Genomic DNA, 17,394 nt, shown 5'->3' on the forward strand with positions numbered 1-17,394 from the left:
AACTCTACAAGCCAGAAGGAAGTGGCATGATATACTTAAAGTGATGAAAGGGAAGAACCTACAACCAAGATTACTCTAACTTGCAAGGATCTCATTCAGATTCGATGGAGAAATCAAAAGCTTTACAGACAAGCAAAAGCTAAGAGAATTCAGCACCACCAAACCAGCTATACAACAAATACTAAAGGAACTTCTATAAGTGGGAAACACGAGAAGAAAAGGACCTACAAAAAGAAACCCAAAACAATTAAGAAAATAAATGGTCATAGGAACATACATATCGATAATTACCTTAAACATGAATGGATTAAATGCTCCAACCAAAAGACACAGGCTTTCTGAGTGGATACAAAAACAAGACCCATATATATGCTGTCTACAAGAGACCCACTTCAGACCTAGGGACACATACAGACTGAAAGTGAGGGGATGGAAAAAGATCTTCCATGCAAGTAGAAATCAAAAGAGAGCTGGAGTAGCAATGCTCATATCAGATAAAATGGACTCTAAAATAAAGAATGTTACAAGAGACAAGGAAGGACACTACATAATGATCAAGGGATTGATCCAAGAAGAAGATGTAACAACTATAAATATATATGCACCCCACATAGGAGAACCTCAATACATAAGGCAACTGCTAACAGCTATAAGAGAGGAGATCGACTGTAACACAATAATAGTGGGGGACTTTAACACCTCACTTACACAAATGGACAGATCATCCAAAATGAAAATAAGGAAACGGAAGCTTTAAATGACACAATAGACCAGATAGATTTAATTGATATTTATAGGACATTCCATCCAAAAACAGCAGATTACATTTTCTTCTCAACTGCGCACGGAACATTCTCCAGGATAGATCACATATCAAGCCTCATTAAATTTAAGAAAATTGAAATCATATCAAGCATCTTTTCTGATCACAATGGTATGAGATTAGAAATGAATCACAGTGAAAAAAAGGTAAAAAACACCAACACATGGAGGCTAAACAATAAGTTACTAAATAACCTAAGAGATCACTGAAGAAATCAAAGAGGAAATCAAAAAATACCTAGAGACAAATGACAGTGAAAACACAACGATCCAAAACCTATGGGATGCAGCAAAAGCAGTTCTCAGAAGGAAGTCTATAGCTATACAAGCCTACCACAAGAAACAAGAAAAATCTCAAATAAACTATCTAACCTTACACCTAAAGGTACCGGAGAAAGAAGTACAAACAAAACCCAAAGTTAGCAGAAGGAAAGAAATCATAAAGATCAGATCAGAAATGAATGAAGTAGAAACAAAGAAAGCAATAACAAAGATCAATAAAACTAAAAGTTGCGTCTTTGAGAAGATAAACAAAATTGATAAACCATTAGCCAGAGTCATCAAGAGGGAGAGGACTCAAATCAATAAAATTAGAAATGAAAAAGAAGAAGTTACAACAGACACCGCAGAAAATACAAAGCATCCTAAGAGACTACTAACAGCAACGCTATGCCAATAAATTGGAAAACCTGGAAGAAATGGACAAATTCTTAGAAAGGTATAACCTTCCAAGACTGAACCAGGAAGAAATAGAAAATATGAACAGACCAATCACAAGTAACGAAATTGAAGCTGTGATTTAAAATCTTCCAACAAACAAAAGTCCAGGACCAGATGGCTTCACAGGGGAATTCTATCAAACATTTAGAGGAGAGCTAACATCCATCCTCCTAAAACTCTTCCAAAAACTTGCAGAGGAAGGAACACTCCCAAACTGATTCTATGAGGCCACCATCACCCTGATAACCAAAACCAGACAGAGATACTACAAGAAAAGAAAATTACAGACCAATATCACTGATGAATATAGATGCAAAAATCCTCAACAAAATACTAGCAAACAGAATCCAACCACAGATTAAAAGGATCATACACCATGATCAAGTGGGATTTATCCCAGGGATGTGAGAATTCTTCAATATACGCAAATCAATCAATGTGATACATCACATTAACAAATTGAAGAATAAAAACCATATGCTCATCTCAATAGATGCAGTAAAAGCTTTTGACAAAATTCAACACCCATTTATGATAAAAACTCTCCAGAAAGTGGGTATAGAGGAAACCTACCTCAACATAATAAAGGCCATGTATGACAAACCGACAGCAAACATCATTCTCAATGGTGAAAAACTGAAAGCATTTCCTCTAAGATCAGGAAAAAGACAAAGCTGTCCACTGTCACCACTATTATTTAGCATAGTTTTGGAAGTCCTAGCCATAGCAATCAGAGAAGAAAAAGAAAGAAAAGGAATACAAATTGGAAAAGAAGTAAAACTGTCACTCTTTGCAGGTGACATGATACTATACATAGAGGATCCTAAAGATGCCACCAGAAAACTACTAGAGCTAATCAATGAACTTGGTAAAGTTGCAGGATACAAAATTAATGTACAGAAATCTCTTGCATCCCTATACACTAACGATGAAAAGTCTGAAAGAGAATTTAAGGAAACACTCCCATTTACCACTGCAACAAAAAGAATAAAATATCTAGGAATAAACCTACCTAGGGAGACAAAAGACCTGTATGCAGAAAACTATAAGACACTGATGAAGGAAATTAAAGATGATGCCAACAGATGGAGAGATATACCATGTTCTTGGATTGGAAGAATAAATATTGTGAAAATGACTATACTACCCAAAGCAATCTACGGATTCAGTGCAATCCCTATCAAATTACCAATGGCATGTTTTACGTAACTAGAACAAAAAATCTTAAAATTTGTATGGAGACACAGAAGACCCCGAATAGCCAAAGCAGTCTTGAGGGAAAAAAACGGAGCTGGAGGAATCAGGCTTCCTGATTTCAGACTATACTACAAAGCTACAGTAATCAAGACAATATGGTACTGGCACAAAAGCGGAAACATAGATCAATGGAACAATATAGAAAGCCCAGAGATAAGCCAACGCGCCTATGGTCAACTAATCTATGACAAAGGAGGCAAGGATATACAATGGAGAAAAGACAGTCTTTTCAATAAGTGGTGCTGGGAAAACTGGACAGCTACGTGTAAAAGAATGAAATTAGAACACTCCCTAACACCAAACACAAAAATACACTCAAAATGGATTAGAGACCTAAATGTAAGACCAGACACTATAAAACTCTTAGAGGAGAACATAGGCAGAACACTCTTTGACATAAGTCACAGCAAGATCTTTTTTGATCCACCTCCTAGAGTAATGGAAATAAAAACAAAAATAAACAAATGGGACCTAATGAAACTTCAAAGCTTTTGCACAGCAAAGGAAACCATAAACAAGATGAAAAGACAACCCTCAGAATGGGAGAAAACATTTGCAAATGAATCAATGGACAAAGGATTAATCTCCAAAATATATAAACAGCTTATGCAGCTCCATATTAAAGAAACAGACAACCCAATCCAAAAATGGGCAGAAGACCTAAATAAACATTTCTCCAAATAAGACATACAGATGGCCAAGAAGCCCATGAAAAGTTGCTCAACATCACTAATTATTAGAGAAATGCAAATCAAAACTACAGTGAGGTATCACCTCACACCAGTTAGAATGGGCATCATCAGAAAATCTACAAACAACAAATGCTGGAGAGGGTGTGGAGAAAAGGGAACCCTCTTGCACTGTTGGTGGGAGTGTAAATTGATACAGCCACTATGGAGAACAGTATGGAGGTTCCTTAAAAAACTAAAAATAGAATTACGATATGATCCAGCAATCCCACTACTGGGCATATACCCAGAGAAAACCATAATTCAAAAAGACACATTCACCCCAATGTTCATTGCAGCACTATTTACAGTAGCCAGGTCATGGAAGCAACCTAAATGCCCATGGACAGACGAATGGATAAAGGAGATGTCGTACATATATACAATAGAATATTACTCAGCCATAAAAAGGAATGAAATTGGGTCATTTGTTGAGACGTGGATGGATCTAGAGACTGTAAGTAAGAGTGAAGTAAGTCAGAAAGAGAAAAACATCGTATATTAATGCATGTATGTGGAACCTAGAAAAATGGTACAGGTGAACCAGTTTGCAGGGCAGAAATTGAGACACAGATGTAGAGAACAAACCTATGGACACCAAGGGGGGAAAGCTGCAGTGGGGTGGGGATGGTGGTGTGATGAATTGGGCGATTGGGATTGACACACTGATGTTTGTAAAATTGAGGACTAATAAGAACCCACTGTATAAAAAAGTAAAATAAAATCCAAAAATTAAAAAAAGATGCCTAGTGATGCTAATCATCTCCATGTGAGCAGTTCATCTCTCTAGTAAATTGTGTATCAAGAAAAAAGCGGTCTCTCCCTGTTTTTAAGTATATTTTTCATCATGTTTAGTGTAATGCAGTAAATCTTGGATAGCACCATGGGACCCCTACAAAGTGCCACTGGTGATGCTGGACATGTTCCTAAGAAGCAGAGAAAAGTCATGACATTGACATTTCAAGAAAAAGTTGAATTGCTTGATATGTACTGTAGATTGAGGTCTGTAGCTGTGTTTTCTCACGACTGCATGATAGATGAATCCAGTGTAAGGACGAGTGTGAAAAGAAAAAAGAAAAATTCATTAAGCCATCACTGCAGCTACACCAGCAGGCACAAAAACCTTGCACTTTTTGCAAAATACCTTTTTATCTTGTATTGAAAATGCAGCTTTTTTTTTTTTTTTTTTTTTTTTTTGCGGTACACAGGCCTCTTCTTGTGGCCTCTCCCGCCACGGAGCACAGGCTCCGGATGCGCAGGCCCAGTGGCCACACCCCACGGGACCAGCCGCTCCGCGGCATGTGGGATCCTCCCGGACCGGGGCACGAACCCCTGTCCACTGCATCGGCAGGCGGACTCCCAACCACTGCGCCACCAGGGAAGCCCCGAAAATGCAGCTTTTTATGTGGGTGCAGGATTGCGGGGCATTCCTATAGACTCTAATATGATTTGAGAAAAAGCAAAGTCATTATATGACAACTTAAAGCAAAAGGAAGGTGCAGGATTTAATGCCTGTAAAGAATGGTTTGCTAATTTTAGAAAGAGCTTTGGCTTAAAAAATGTCACTATAACACAACAGGAGAAGCAGCTTCTGCTGACCAAGAGGCAGCAGAGGAGTTCCCAGACACCATTAAGAAAATCATTGAGGAGAAAGAATATCTGCCTAAACAGGTTTTAATGCAGACAAAAGTGCCCTCTTCTGGAAAAGAAAAATGCCAGAGAGGACATTTTTTAGTAAAGAAGAGAAGTAAGCACCAGGATTTAAGGCAGGAAGGGATAGGCTAACTCTACTGTTTTGTGCAAATGCAGTTGGGTTTATCGTAAGAACTGCCCTTATCTCCAAAGCTGCTAATTAACCCTTGAGCCTTGAGGGGCAAAGACAAACACCAGCAGCATGTCTTTTGTTTGTGTTATACTGTAAGAAAGCCTGAAGGAGAACCCTTTTTCTGAATGTGTTCCATTGTTGCTTTGTCCCTGAAGTCAGGAAGTACCTTGCCGGTAAGAGACTGCCTTTTAGGAAAGCAGCGGGGGGGACGGGGGTGGTGGTGTGAAGAATTGGGAGATTGGGATTGACATATGTACACTAATATGTATAAAATGGATAACTAATAAGAACCTGCTGTATAAAAAAATAAATAAAATTCAAAAAAAAAAGACTGCCTTTTAGAGTTCTTTCGTTATTGGACAATGACCCTGGCCCCCTAGAACCCCAGAGTTCACCACCAAAGGCATCAAAGTGGCCTACTTGCCTCCAAACACAACATCTCTAATTCAGCCTCTAGATCAGGGGGTCATAAGAACCTTTAAGGCTCATTTCACACAGTACTCTATGGAAAAGGCTGTCAGCGCTGTGGAAGAGAACCACAACAGAGAAAACGTCATGAAAGTCTGGAAGGGTTACACCACTGAATATGCCGTCATTATTAAAGAAAAAGCCATTAAATTCTTGTTGGAGGAAACTGTGTCCAGATGTTGTGCATAACTTCACGGGATTTTCAACAGAGCCAGTCAAGGAAATCATGAAAGAGATTGTGGATATGGCAAGACAGGGAGGAGGCGAAGGGTTTCAAGATACAGATCTTGGAGGAATTTAAGAGCTATTAGACACCACACCAGAGGAATTAACAAAAGATGAGCGCTTCCAAACCAGTGGCAGATGATGAGGAAGAAGACATGGAAGAAGCAGTGCAGAAAACAGATGGACCTTAGACAATTTGGCAGGAGGGTTCCGATTATTCAAGACTGCTTTTGACTTCTTTTATGACATGGACCTTCTATGATATGGGCACTGAAACTAAAGCAAACAGTGGAGGAAGGGTTGGAACCACATAGAAACATTTTTGGAGAAATGAAAAAGCAAAAAAGTCAGAATTTATGATGTGTTTCCATAAAGCTATACTGAATGCGCCTTCCTCTCCTACCTCCCCTTCCACCTCTGAGACAGCAAGACCAACCTCCTCTCTTCCACTTCCTCCTCAGCCTACTCAACATGAAGATGATGAGGATGGAGACCTTTCTGATGATGGTCCACTTAATGATTAGATCATCATGTTGTACAGTTAATAAACTTTATCTGTTGTGCATGTGTGTGAGTGTCTCCGTGTGAAAATCTAATAACTATACGGCAAGAACTGTATGGAATGAGATGTTTTTGTGTCATCATCATCGCTTAAGTATTCATCGTGTAGAACATCGTGTGCAAGACGTGTACTGCATTCCCACCAACAGTACACAAGGCTTTCCTTTTCTCCACATCTTCACCAACACTTGTTATCTCTTGTCTTTTTGATAATAGTCTTTGAAACAGGTGTGAGGTGGTATCTCATTGTGGTTTTGATTTGCATTTCCCTGATGGTTAGTAATGTTGAACATCTTTACGTGTATCAGCTGTTGGCCATTTGTGTGTCTTTTTGGGAAAATGTTCAATTTCTCTGCCCATTTTTTAATTGGGTTGTTTGGTTTTTAGCTATTGAGTTGTGTTAGTTCTTTATATATTTTGGATATTAACCCCTGTCAGATATATGATTTGCAGCTATTTTCTCCCATTCTATAGGTTGCCTGTTCATTTTTTGGATTGTTTCTTTTGCTGTGCAGAAGCTTTTTAGTTTGATGTAGTTCCACTTATTTATTTTTGCCTTTGTTGCTTGTGCTTTTGGTGTCATATCCAAAAAATCATTGCCAAGAACCATGTCAAGGAGCTCTTTCTCTGTTTTCTTCTAGGAGTTTTACAGTTTCAGGTCTTAAGTAGCTTCTGATTGTATCACTTTATCATTTCTAATTGTATTTTTTAAAGCATTCCTGATTATCCTATATAAAATTTCAGTTTGTCCCCTTATTCCCTCATTTTCTCTTACTTTAATTTTCGCCATAGCACCTGTCTTCTAACATACTGTATAATTTCCTTAGGCATATAAGAATATATACCTTAGAATATGAACTCCACGAGGGCGGTGACATTTGTATATTTTAGTTATTGTTTTTTCCCCAGCATCAGTGGTGGAGCCACACATAGTTGTTTCAGTATTAAATATTTGTGGAGTAAAGGATTGAATCATTTGATTCTGAGAGAGAGCTGAAAAACAGCAATTTTATAAGATCTTACAAAAATGGGAGTGGGAAGGAAAAGAGAATAATAGAACTATTTTATTTCCTGCTTGAGGCTCAGGGCTTGAACTCAGAATTCAGTTAGTGCTAGAATATAGCTAATAATGAGCGGGTCAAGAAATTAATAAAGCAAGAAGGAAAGGCACAAGGCAAGATGTGAAAAGTGAGGGGTCAGGGCAGTTGATCTGTTTTCAGTAGAGAGTCAAAGGTTCAGATGCCCACATGAAGGAGAAAAGCAGAAACAGTACAAACTGGTGATAGAAGTTACAAAATTGGTAAACCTAGGGCAGTGGTTCTTAAACTTGAGCATGCATCAGAATCATCTGGAAAGCTTCTTAAAACAGATTGCTGAGCTCCATTGCCAAAGTTTCTGATTAGAAGGTCTAGAGTGGTATCTGAGAATTTTCATTTGTAACAAGTTCCCAAGTGATGCTGATGCTGCTGGTCTGGAGGATCACACTTTGAGACCACTGACACCTGTGACTCAGTAAACCACTTATGGAAGCAATTAGGGATCAAGGAATATACTGACAAGGAATAGCTAGTATACCATGAGGTCATGTGGACAAGTCATGGCTATATTTATGTGGTCCAGTCTCCTCAAATGGTATACTGAAGGTATACCATATTTTTTAATCCCTCTTAGGACTTACCACAGTGTCACTGCAATCCACATATTAGACACTAGGGGACACACACACAGAGTGAATTTCACTTGCGCTGTTTAATATAAGCATTTTTTTCAGTTTGCAAGCTGTGTACTTTGAAATATCCTTGCCAGTTTTCTTTTGCCGCAGTAGAGGGAGCTACAATTCAAATTATACTTATGTAGCAGTAACACATAATAAGATTATTTTCCTTTTCCATCATTCTTCTTTTCTTAACTTTAAAAATTGACTTATATACACTATCGATACTATGTATGAAATAGATAACTAATGAGAACCTACTGTATAACACAGGGAAATCTACTCAGTGTTCTGTGGTGACCTAAATGAGAAGGAAATCCAAAAAAGAGGGGATATACGTATATGTATAGCTGATTCACTTTGCTGTACAGCAGAAACGAACACAACATTGTAAAGCAACTATATGCCAATACAAAATAAATGAATAAAAAATAAACAAAATAAAAATTGGCTTTATTAAAGTTTTCTAAGTGTACAGTTCATTGTATTTTGGCAAATATATAAGCTTGAGTAACTGCAGCCACAGGTAATATGGAATATTTCCATCCTCATCTTGCAGTGAGGTCCACCCCAACCCTGAACACATAGCTGCTTTGTGTTACTATAGGTTGCCTGTTCTAGAATTTCATATAATTATGCACTTTTTTTTGTTTGGCATTCTTTTCCGCATAATTTTTTTAGATCAGTCAGTGTTGTTGCATGTATCAGTAGTTCATTCCTTTCTCTTGGTAGTATTCTGTTGTATGGCTATGCCACATATTCTTTATTCTTTCACTTTTTGGTGGTTCATTAGTCATATGCTTTTGAAAGGAATTATGTTTGTTTACCATTTGACTACACATCAGTGTCTTGCTCTTAGTTTTTTCTATCTAGGAATTTTTAAATTTCTCCCTTGAAAGTAACTAATGCCACCTATTTTGCTGTTACCAAATAATTACTATCAAATAATTTGCTATTAAATAATATTCTAAATGTTTTTAATCTTGGGGCTTCTTAAAGCAGAGACGGCAAATATAGAACTGTAGGAGCTAAAATTTGTGGCAACAGTCTTCCTCTCAAAACTCAAGTAAATATTGCTGACTGAAGTTTTTTGTTCTAAGCTTGTCCTGGTTTTCAAAAAATTCCAGTGAGACTTCTGTTTCTCCCTTTGCAAGCAATTTTATGCATGTTTTTCCTGATATTTACCTAAGTTGGCTAATTAGGTGCTTTTTCTAGGGGAATATTTTAGTATTATAAGAAAGCTAGTTTAAAAAAAAAAAAAAAAGAAAGCTAGTAATATACAAATAGAGTAACAGATTTGTGGTAAATTACCAAAAATGTTAATTGTAGTACTAGAAAATGAGTGTATATGGGTTTTGCTGTAAAACTCTTTCCAAGTTTCTGTAGGTTTGAAAGTTTTATAATAAAATATTGAGGTGGGAGGAAGGAGGAAAAGAGCCAGTAAATTGTTACCCAGGAGACAGATATTATTGCTGATGTTGTTATCATATCCTATAGTAGTTCCAATTCTTCTTTTTATAGCTACTGTTATCTTCCTTTGCCTGTAAAGTTATTCTCAATATAAGCAAATGAATGTACAGTTAGCCAGCTACCAGACTGTTAAAGCTAATTCCCTAGTGAACAAGGTTTTGAAGTAGGTTCAAAGACAGTTGTGATAATGGTTTTGTCAACAAAGCATCAAGAGTAGTATGATTCAAGTTTGTCATCAAAAGTGTCTAAGTAATACATTTGTGAGAGAGGAAGAATCAATGAGATAGATTATTGGGGTAAGGATTCTTAGACAGGAAAAAATAGTTCAAGAGGGAAGACTCAAAAAAACAAAGCCACTATTCTCTTCCATTTATCTTTTTTTAAAATCTTTTATCTTATCTGTAATTGTATCCTAAAGTTAACTTTCTACCATGAGAAGACTATTTTTCCAGCTGGATGAGAAAAGAGCATTAAATCTCCTGTTCTCTGCTATTCTCTGCTCACTTAGCCCTGAAGCTTGGTTTATAGACTAAGTCAAGTCAAAAGTATTTATTAAGGAGTTGTTCTCATCTCAGAATTGTGCTATTTGAGAATTAAAGTGTATGAAACATATACTCTACTCATGAGCTTGCAGTGTAGTTAAGAAAGCTCTTACTTCTGGTCATGGGCAAACTCAATAAAAGTACAGAGTATATATACAGTGCTAAATAGAATATAAATGTTTTGGAAATTCAGAGAAAGGAACTTTGGTGTGAGCTAGAGTAGTTATGAAAAAAGATTGAAATGATGCTAAGTGATACATAAGATGTTAATAGGTGATATAAAGCAGAAAGTCACTTCATGAAAAGAGGGATCCAGCTTGAGAAAATAAATGCTACCTTTCTTTAAAAATACAGTAAGAAAATTATCCTGACTAAAGAATATTCAGTAGAAGTAATGGGAGATAGGATTCTAGAATCAAAATCAGGGAAGCAACAATATGGATGAACATTGAGGACATTATGTGAAGTGAAATAAGCCAGTCACAAAAAGACAAATACTGTTATGATTCCACTTACATGAAGTATCTATAATCAGATTCATAGAAAAAGAAAGTAAAAAAGGTGGTTATCAGGGGCTGGGGGAGGAGAAAAAGGGAAGTTGTTGTTTACAGGGTGTAGAGTTTCAGTTTTGCAAGATGAAAAAGTTTTGGAGATAATGTTTCACAGTAATGTGAGTATACATAACACCACTGAATTTTAAAACGGTTAAGATGGTAAATTTTATGTTCTGTGTTTTTACCACAATAAAAAACTAGAGAATCAATGTCATGCTACAAAGGGAATTGTAAGATAAAATGCCAAAACATCTGTACTTTAACTCTAACCCCTATAGCTTACCCTGGAATGTAGTGAAAGGAAAACAAATATGACTGAGAGAGCCCCAAAGGGAGAAAAGTAACTTGTTATTTTAAATGATTGCAAGGATCCAAAGAAATTACACATCAAGATACTACAACAAATGTGATTTTGTAATCAATATTAATGTTCTTTCAGGAATGATGGAGAGAAACACAACAGAATAGATATATAATTTTAAAGAAGGGAAGAGTTGGATTGAGAAAAATAAAGATAGATGAACTTAATGTCCATTTTCACAAGATTCTAGAAAGTCATGGTATGAAGTCTTTAGAGAAGAATCAGTGATCATGAAGAGCCAGAAAGGGTTCCTAAGAACGAGTTCTTGGTGGATAAACTCTAATGATCTTTTTGGATCGGGTTAATAATAGAGGGTAAGAGATTCCATGAACATAGTTACATAGTGTTCAGCAAATCATTTGACAAAGTATTTCAAAATGGAAGAGTAGGTCTTTTGCTTCCTCCAAGCTGGAATACCAGGGATCATATTTACCATTCCTCTTGAAACAAACAGATAAACTGTGTTTGAAACAATGGTTTTCAGAACACTGGACAAGAGGCAATGAAGGACTGTAATCTCTGAGAGATGGGACACAAGCCAGGTGAACCCTGTGTTTGCCCCAGCTTGCTGTCTTGATAGAGTTTCCAGTCCACTGCACAGGAAGGGGACCTGAGGCAGAGTGCAACAGATTCCTTGAGGAGATGGAGCTGTGATTCCAAGGAAACTAAGATAGCTAGTGTTCACAGGAGAGTACTAGAGAGGAGAGAGCTGCACAGGGATCCCAGGAAAACCCCCTGGAGTGTTCAGCAGAATGAAGGAACTACCTGAATTGAGGGAAGGACTCATCTGTGAGGGATTAAAGGGAACAGTTTATGGTAATCACATAGGACCAGGAATAGTGTCTGGTTTCAGTAGCCTGACGGGAAAAACTCCTAATTTATTGTGCACCAAGTAGAGTACTCAGGAAAGTCCTGCCTCAGTAGAGGTGGATAATCTACAAAAATATCTAGCAACCAACAAGGTAAAATTCATAATGTCTGGCATCCACTCAAAGATATCGTGTATGCAAAGAAGCAGGAGAACATGACCTATCATGAAAATAATCAATTGAAACTAACTTTGAACTCACAGATGTTAGAATTAGCAGACAACATTAAAACAGTTATTATAACTATATTCTATACATTCCAAATGTTAAGTAGAGACATGGAAGATATAAAAACCCAAATAAAACTTCTAGAAATGGAAACTGCAGTGTCTGAATTGGAAAATAAATATACCAAATAGGATTAATAGCAGATTAGACATTGCAGAAGAAAAGATTACTGAACTAGAAGATATAGCAATAGAAATCCAAATGAAACAACAAAAAAAGAATCTTATAAAAATGAAAAGAGCATCAGTGAACTGTGTAACAACTGCATGTAGCTTAAAATATATGAAATTGAAGTCTCTGAAGGAGAGGACAGAAATATGGATGAAAAAAAAATTGGCCACACTCTTTCCAAGCTTGATGTAAACACCATACTCACAGATCCAAGAAGCTGAATAAACTTCAAGGACAAGAAACGTGAAGAATACTTCCCCCAAGGCACATTGTACTCAAATTGCTCAAAGATAGTGATAAAGAAAAAAATCTTAAAAGCAACCAGAGGGAAAACACAAGTTAGCCAAAAAGGAGCAAATATAAGAATGACATCAGAGTTCTCATTGGAAACAAGACTAATATCCCTCTGAACATAACTATAAAATAGCTAAACAAGTTTTTTTCAATCAAGTTTTTTTCAAAGTTTTTTCAAAACTTTGTTTCAAAAAAAACAAAGTTTTTTTTCAAATCTGATTAGTATTAACTAATAAGTTATGTATTAACTAATAAGTTAATACATCATGACCCAAATGGGTTTATTCCATGTATGGAGGCTTGATTTAACATTGGAAAAATCAATCAGTGAACTGTTAAAGAAAAACCATATGATCACCTCAATAGAAAAATCATTTGACAAAATCCAACATCCATTCCTGGTAAAACTCTTAGCAAACAAAAAACAGAAAGGAACTTTCTTAACCTGAAAAAGGGCATATATGAAGAACATATATCTAGCATCACACTGAAAAACTAAAATCCTCCTAAGTTCCTCTAAGGTCAGAAACAAGACACGGATGTCTGTTCGCTTCACTTCTATTTAGCCTTGTATTGGAGGTTGTCCAGTGCAGCCATACAAGAAAAAGAAATAAAAGACATCCAGATTAGAAAGAAAGAAGTAAGCTACCTTTTTTTTTTTTTTTGTAGAGGATAATTGTTCTTTATGAAAATCCTATGGAGTTTCTCAAAAATTAGTTACTAGAACTAATAAGTGAATTTAGCAGGGTTACAGATAGAAGATTAATATATTAGAGTCAATTGTATATACTAGGGGTGAACAATCAGAAATTGAAACTGAAAAAATTGCCACTTATAAATATTGAAATATTTAGGGATAAATCTTGCCAAAACACGTAAAAGACCTGTACACTGAAAACTAAAAATCATTGCTGAGAGAAATTAAAGACCTAAATAAATGGAGAGACTCACTTTATTTATGGTTCTGAGAATTTAGTATTGTTAATTCTCCCTCAATTGTTCTATAGTTACGCAATCCCGGTCAAAATCCCTGGAGGCTTTTTTGGGTAGAAATTAATAAGCTCTTTCTAAATTTCATATGAGAATGCTAAGAACCTGGAATGACCAAAACAAGTTTGAAAAAGAACAAAGTTGAAAGCCTAATACTACGTGATTTCAAGACTCATTATAAAGCTATCATAATCAAAACACTGTGGTATTGGTGTAATAGATAATAATACTTGATAGCCAAATATATGAAAAAATGGGGGGGAATTGATTTTTGACAAAGGTACAAAGAGATGCAATGCAATGCAATGAGAAAAGATAGGCTTTTCAACAAAAGGTGCTAGAATAATTGGATTTCTGTATGCATATACAAAAATCAACTCAAAATGGATTATAGACCTAAATTTAAAATCTAAAAATATACAACTTTTAATAGAAAACATAGGAGAAAATCTTTGTGACCTTTGGCTAGGCAAAAATTTCTTAGATATTATACCAAGCATAATCCATAAAAGAACAAATTGATCAATTGGTCTAAAATTTAAAAACATAAGCTCGTTGGAGCAAACGTATGGACACCAAGGGGGGAAAGCGGTGGGGGGTGGTGGTGGTGTGATGAGTTGGGAGATTGGGATCGACATGTATACACTGATGTGTATAAAATTGATGACTAATAAGAAAATAAATAAACATTAAAAAATATAAAAACATAAGCTCTTTGAGAAACATTTGAAAGGAAATGAAGTAAAATGATGAAAAGTCAAGTCACAGACTGGAATCTTTGCAAAGTATATATCTGATAAAGGACTTGTTTCTAGGTTATATAATACTCAAAACTCAAGAATAAGATAATATACAACCAGTTTAAAACCAGGCAAAAGAGTTAACAGACACGTCACTTATATCTTCAAAGAAGAGGGAAGGACGACAAATAAGCTCAAGAAAAAGTGCTCAACATCATTAGCATAAATTAAAGCTACAATGCAATACCACTACACACCTATTAGAATGTCAGAATTTACCCACACCTGAAGATGTCTCTTTAATTTCTGGAGTTTGGACTTTTTGTGTGGAGATACAATGCTTGGAGCATCTTATAATTCTGAGGAGAAAGTCAAGAAAATCATGGAGATTCTGATTACTGGGGAAAAAATTAGAAACAAAATCTCCTGCCTTTACAAATGTAGCAGAGAAAGAAAACATTTTTATTGTTGAATAAGCATTAAACCAGACTACAGTTTCCATCACAGGCAGATTGCAAAGACAGAAAGAAATCTTACCTTTCTATATAACCAGGCAGATATATCAGTTACATACATGTTCTGAATATAAATGATAATTTATTCTTCTGTAAAAGTACAGTTGACCCTTTTTGTTTTCTTTTCTTTCTTTCTTTCTTTCTTTCTTTCTTTCTTTATTTTTGGCTGTGTTGGGTCTTTGTTGCTGCATGCGGGCTTTCTCTAGTTGCGGCAAACAGGGGCTACTCTTCACTGCAGTGCGTGGGCTACTTATTGTGGTGGCTTGTTGCGGAGCATGGGCTCTAGGCGCATGAGCTTCGGTAGTTATGGCTCACGGGCTCTAGAGAACAGGCTCAGTAGTTGTGGCACACGGGCTTAGTTGTTCTGCAGCATGTGGGATCTTCCCAGACCAGGCTTCGAACCTGTGTCCCCTGCATTGGCAGGTGGATTCTTAACCACTGTGCCACTAGGGAAGCCCTACAGTTGACTCTTGAGCAACACAGGTTTGAACTGCATGAGTTCACTTATACGTGGATATTTATCAATAGTAAATATTGGGCTGGCCAAAAAGTTCCTTCGGTTTTTAAGTAAATAAAAGACAGTTTTCATTTTCACCAAGAACTTTATTGAACAACGTATTCACTGTTTTGTTCCACTACCTTGTGCCATTTTTCAGGCAGCTTCATAATTCCATCTTTCCAAAACTTTTTATCTTTTTTTGAGCAAAGAACTATTCCAGGTGCCTTTTACAGTCTTCCAGGGAATTGAAAATTTTTTCATTAAGAGAATTTGTAAAGACCAAAATAAATGGACATTGGAAGGTGCAATGTCTGGTGAATATGACAGATGAATCAGAACTTCCCAGCCAAGCTGTAACAGTTTTTGCCTGGTCATCAAAGAAATATGCAGTCTTGGGTTATCATGATGGAAGATTATGCATTTTCTGTTGAATAATTCCAGATGCTTTTCATCAAGTGCTGCTTTCAGTTGGTCAAATTGGGAGCAGTACTTGTTGGAATTAATCGTTTGGTTTTCCCGAAGGAGCTCATAATAGAGCTCCCTTCCAATCCCACCATATACACAACATCACCTTCTTTGGATGAAGGCTGGCCTTTGGTGTGGTTGGTGGTGGTTCATTTCGCTTGTCCCACGATCTCTTCCATTCCACATTATTGTACACTATCCACTTTTCATCGCTCATCACAATTTGTTTTAAAAACGGAACATTTTCTTGATGTTTAAGTAGAGAATCAAATGTGGAAATGTGGTCAAGAAGTTTTTTTTCGCTTAACTTATGTGGAACCCAGACGTCAAAGTGATTAACATAACGAAGCTGGTGTAAATGATTTTCAACACTTGATTTGGCTATTTTGAGTATGTTGGCTATCTTCTGCGTGGTATAACGTTGATTGTTATATCTCAATTAATGTCTCGATTTGATCGCTATCAACTTCAACTGGTCTACCCAACCATGGAGCATCATCCAGCAAGAAATCTCCAACATGAAACTTCACAAACTGTTTTTGACATGTTTAATCAGTCACAGCACCTTCTCCATACACTGCACAAATCTTTTTCTGCATTTCAGTTGCGTTTTTACCTTTCTTGAAATGATAAAGCAGATGCCGAAAATGTTGCTTTTTTCTTCAATCTTCAATATAAAAACGGCTACACAATATTCACCAATTTTGATGTTTTTTTTTAAATGCATGCTGATATGACAGCTGTCACAATACAATCTAACAAAATTGTTTTGAATGAAGTTAGACAACTAAGCGCTCCTAGAGCCATATTATGGAAAAATCTGAACAACCTTTTTGGCCAATCCAGTACTACAGTAGTACGCAGTCCGAGGTTGGTTGAATCCATGGATGTGGAGGAACTAGGAATACAGAGGACTGAGGGATACTGTACTCGAATTAACCCCCACTTAGTTTAGGGGTCAGGGGTACTTTCTTGACAACACCATTTGCTATACATAGTACCTTCTAAATTCTCATGGTGATTGGGGTGGCCATCTGTGTTAATTGCCTTTATCCAGTGGAAAAGTAATACTTCTGTATTTATGACAAAGGGGTAATCAGAGCTTGGAGAAAGGTACCTAAGCTAACCTCCCACAGTGACAGAGAGATTGGGGTGCTATCTTCCTTGATGTTTGTATTTCAAAGTCATGGCTCCCAGGCCTTTTAGGAAAAACATTCCTGGATTGTAAAGCCGGCAAGAGGTTTACGAAGCTTTTAAAAAGATTTTACATACATATCAAAGGGACTCAAGGCAGTGACCTAAGAACAGGGAAAAAGGGATAAGGTCTTTTGGCACCAGGAAAAATTTAATATTTTTTCATTAATCTTTAAAAACCC

General features: G+C 36.5%; 1 protein-coding gene across 3 annotated transcripts in view; it reads left to right on the forward strand.

The window, feature by feature from the left end:
• MAN1A2 (mannosidase alpha class 1A member 2) overlaps positions 1-17,394 on the forward strand; it is a 173,451-nt gene that overhangs the window by 140,997 nt on the left and 15,060 nt on the right. The gene's annotated exons all lie outside the window — the stretch shown is intronic.

The sequence above is a fragment of the Phocoena sinus genome, chromosome 1 (assembly GCF_008692025.1).
Source record: "Phocoena sinus isolate mPhoSin1 chromosome 1, mPhoSin1.pri, whole genome shotgun sequence".
NCBI lineage: Eukaryota > Metazoa > Chordata > Mammalia > Artiodactyla > Phocoenidae > Phocoena > Phocoena sinus.